Source organism: Aplysia californica, unplaced genomic scaffold (assembly GCF_000002075.1).
Source record: "Aplysia californica isolate F4 #8 unplaced genomic scaffold, AplCal3.0 scaffold00395, whole genome shotgun sequence".
NCBI classification, from domain to species: Eukaryota; Metazoa; Mollusca; class Gastropoda; order Aplysiida; family Aplysiidae; genus Aplysia; species Aplysia californica.
The window spans coordinates 301,808-306,569 of NW_004797665.1; the positions used below are offsets into that span (position 1 = coordinate 301,808).

At 43.1% G+C, this 4,762-nt stretch overlaps 1 protein-coding gene across 1 annotated transcript in view; it reads right to left on the reverse strand.

Moving 5' to 3' along the window:
- FUR (protein) overlaps nt 1-4,762 on the reverse strand; it is a gene marked incomplete at both ends in the record, with an annotated part of 75,507 nt that overhangs the window by 11,067 nt on the left and 59,678 nt on the right.

Below are 4,762 nucleotides of genomic sequence, written 5' to 3' on the forward strand. Positions count from 1 at the left end.
AGCCCATTGCGGCCCTGAATAAGGTAAAGGACGAGAATGAAAAACGAAGTGTTCAGATTAGGGTCTCTTTAAGGTCAACATGAATGAAAAAATAATATTATGTTTGACTTAGTCTCTGTGTAAGGTGGACATGAATGAAAAACAAATGTGTCACGATGCGGTGGAACCAGGCGCTCGTCAATTTTGGGGCATATGGAGCTATTGGTATCATCTAAAAGCCTATCCATTTGCCTTACTTTTAATGGAAAAAATATCCATTTATCTTTCGTACAAGTCAAGATATTGGCGATTGAAGTAGGTGGGGGTCACCTGGTTTCAGAAGTAAAATTTGCGAGAAAAACGCCGTTAAAGTTGTGTCATTTCTTTAGCTTGAGAGCCTGTAAAAACTGAAAATTTACATCCTTTGTGCCTTTATTCAATGTTTTTCAGTAAAATCCACACAGAAATGTGTTCTTTAATGGATATGAAAAACAGAAATTTGATAAATACCAAAACCTGCAGGAAAATGCCAGTTTCTTCACTTTCATTATTTTGACGAGCTCCTGGTTTCACGTCGCTGCCTCACATATGTGTTCAGTGTAGTGTCTGAGTAGGGTAAAAGACACGAATTAAAAACAGTACGTTCTATTTAGTGTGTGAACAGGTTCTATAATGGAAAAAAAAAATTGTTCAGCCTGGTGTTATGTTCTTGTTTGAGTAAGAGCAACACCATAAACAAAAAATAATCCCAATATGTTCTGCTCAGTTGTTCAATCCAGTTGTAGTTAATGATCTGGACCTCAAAAAGCATAAAACTGTAGACCTACAGCAGAGAGAGACAGAAGCCTACCTTGGTGATGCCGTCATACAGAGCCTTCCTGGCCAGAGTGGCGGGCCCGTCCACCGTGCGCCCATCATCGTCCGGCCCCCAACTGGCGCTGTAGATGTGGATGTGCTGGGAGTTGAGGCCCAGGGACTGAGCCTCCACCGAGTCCGTCACGTCACCGTCCAGCATACGGACACCTGCGCCACGATACACACAGAGAGGGTAGTTAAGTTTTAGTAAGAGTTTTACGGCGCTCGCAACATACTAAGGTCATATAAATGCCGAAGATTAGAGGTGTTACAAGAGAGTAACAAACATTTTAAAAAGTTTAGTTTTAGTTGAGGTTTTACGGCGCTTGCAACACAATAAGGTTATATAAGTGCCGAAGATTAAAGGAGTCACAAAAATGTAACAAACATACAAAAGAAGTAGAAGAGCACCCGCCAACCACCCACAAATAGAGGATAGGACTAGAATCATATGATGGTAAAAACGTGTCACACTGAAGCCTCTAACAACAACAACAGCAACAACAACAACAAAACAACAACAACAACAACGACCCAATCTGTCCATTGTGCAGCGAGGAGCTTCAAGAATTGGAGCGATTTTAGTTTTAGTAAGTGTTTTACTTGCAAAACAAAGAGGTAGTATATAAGTACCGAATATTAGGTGTTACTAGAGAGTAGTATTGAGAGGGGGTAGAAATAGAACGATAGAATAGATGCCCAATAGGACAGAAGGAGTAAACCACACCAGAGTACCTGCCAACCCCCCACTCACAGCAAACAGATCATCAAAAAAGAGCTCCTCTCGTGCCAGTCAAACGATACTAACCCCCAACCTTTTCGTCCTCTATCCACAGGTCCTTTACGTGTACCGTAACTGCAAGATTTCACAACAATATTACAGTAAAAAGGACCAGAGCTGTGACCTCACTCTTCACAACAGACGAGCACTAAGTAGAAGATGGGGCGGATTTAGTCAGGTCGTTGTTCTTGCATCGCTGACACCTGAAGTTACAAATATAAAGGACGCGTGACCGGTGACAAAAGGAGCAAAGATCTCGCCGTGTCGGGTACTGACACTGGCTGGCACACCAATCCTCTTTTCACACAAACAGGAGTGGCTACCTCAACAGCCACTGGGCAAAGAGTCGTCTACAGACCTTAGAACATCCATTAGAACAGGAAAAGTGGTTTAGTTTTAGTAAGAGTTTTACGGCACTTGCAACACAATAAAGGTCATATAAGTGCCGAAGATTAGAGGTGTTACAAGAGAGTAACAAACATAAAGAAAGAAGGAGGGGGAGATAAGGACGATAGATGTTTGATAGGAAAGAAGAAGCAAACCACATCAGAGCACCCGCCAACCACCCACACATAGAGGATAGGATTAGAATCATACGATTGTAAACGTGTCACACTGAAGCCTCTTCTAACAACAAAGCTCTTTAAAAAACACAAAATAGCAACAACAACAATAACCCAATCTGTCCATTGTGCAGCGAGGAGCTTCAAGAATTGGAGCGATTTTAGTTTTAGTAAGTGGTTTTTTTTTATAGTAGAGGGTTTTACGGCGCTCGCAACTGCATAAAGTCATATGAGCGCAAAGGGGTGCGTGTCAACAGAGAAGTCTTTACAGGGAATCAGACTTAGACTGCTCACCTCTCTAGCTTCAACAGCACAAGGTCTGCTTCGACTATCAAGGCACCCCAAAATAGCAGGTCACAAGAGTGTGGCAAACATACAAAAGAAGTAGAGGAAAATGACAATAGTAAGAATCAGGAAAGAAAAAGAAGCAGTTCCCTGTTGTAGATCAGGCACAGTTACGAGCGTGACATGAGTCAGCCCATTTACAATTCTACTATGCTTGAACGAGAAATGTCCCCCTTTGGGAATGGCCTAAAGACACTTCAGTCAGTGGCCCTGCCCCGGGGAGGGGGGTGGTGGTAAGTGTTTTACGGCACTTGCACCACAATAAGGTCATATAAGTGCCGAAAAACAGATGTGTTACAAGAGAGTAACATAGTACACAAAAAATGAGGAGAGACAAGGACGATAGATGTTTGGTAGGAAAGAAGGAGCAAACCACACCAGAGCACCCGCCAACCACCCACAATTCACGTCTTCTCTGCCAGAGAGCAAGCGATCCCATTACACAACGGACGCTGGTTTTAAGCTTAGTAGGGAAAGGTGAGGCGAAGCAAACAGCTAAAAGACGACAGGAAATAAGTAAGACTTGAAAGACCAGGGAAACATCCGCAAACGCCTGCATGCTCATTATTATAATCAGTATCAGTGTGGGTGTCGAGAAGCAAATAGACACAATAATGGCCATTTAGGGCTGTGAACAGAGAAAAAACAACACCCGAAAAGTAGACTAGAAAGACTTGTTAGACGCACCCACCAACCACCCACGTCTCTATCCCAAGTTTGAATATAACATAACGATCATTTAGTGCTGGAGAAAAGCTAGACACCCAGACAGACAGACCGACAGAAACAGAAGAGAGAAAGAAAAGAAATAAGACCTGGAAGAGACACCTGCCAACCACCCATATGTATATCCCAAGTTTTTAATACAACAACGGCCATTTAATTAATTCAGACAAAAAGCTATACACCCAGACAGACAGACAGAAACAGAAGAGAGAAAGAAAAGAAATAAGACATGTAAGAGACACCTACCAACCACCCACATGTCTATCCCAAGTTTTACTACAACACAACTGCCACTTAACTCTGAGAAAAAACTATACACCAAGACAGACAAACAGAAACTCAAGAGAGAAAGGAAAGAAATAAGACATGTAAGAGACACCCACCAATCATCCACATGTTTATCCCAAGTTTCAATACAACACAACTGCCACTTGATTCTGAGAAAAACCTATACACCCAGACAGATAGAAACAGAAGTGAGAAAGAAAAGAACTAAGACCTGTAAGAGACACCCGCCAACCACCCTGACGCTTATCTCTAGCAGGCGACCCACACGTCTATCCCTTGCGAACGAGTAGGATCTAGACGCTCACTCAGAGTAAGAACGTATAGAATACAGAGTAGGAGGATGCACCTCAAGACATATAACCGCAACCTCCACCCCACCACCCATCCCCCCCCCCCCCACACACACACATACCCCGAGCGCTCTGCACCTGGCCCTCTGGCGGTGCCTCCTGGGTAGAAGAGTTAACTTAATTTCCCCCTATTAACACCTGGTTCACCAACCGCTGCGACCCTAATTCATCAACAGAAATAACGACACAAGTGCCAACTTAACTCTTTGACAAACGTTTTAAGAAACAAAAAATAGAAGAAAAAAATCCTGGGAGCTTTCATCTACCACTGTGAGCTTTGCGGTTGCATAATTTGGAGATGTCTGAATTTTGTTTAAAATCTAGGATTACTCTTTCGATGTTTTGCTCTCAGTGAAATATTATTTAAAAGAACTTTCAGCCTGTGCATTCGTTTTTTCTTTCACAAACATTAGATGTTAAAGTGGGCTAATAGAGACACTCTAAAAGAATCCGGGAATAGTTGAACAGGGAGAGCATAAATACGAATCAAAAAGGTGAACCTGCAACTCAAGGGTTAATCCCCTTTTTCCGTTTTGATGTCTAGTGCCAGCCGTAAAAATTATGAAGATAAACGGCCAGGAGCACTTATGACCCCATGCGCACAAATCTGCGTTAATGCGTCGCCCCGACGGGTGTCTTTAAATTTAACCCCGGGAGGTCGTATACCACCACCCCATCCACCCACTCACCCCTCACATACATACGAGGACTACTACTCCCCCCCCCACACACACACAATCCCATCCCACAACCCGAACCCCCACTTATTTTCCTCGTCTGGAACAATTATTTTTCTGTTTTGCCGACACACACAAATACAAGAACAGCACCAATTTAGGAAGTTCTCGAGGAAGGTCAACGATGGAGGTCTCACT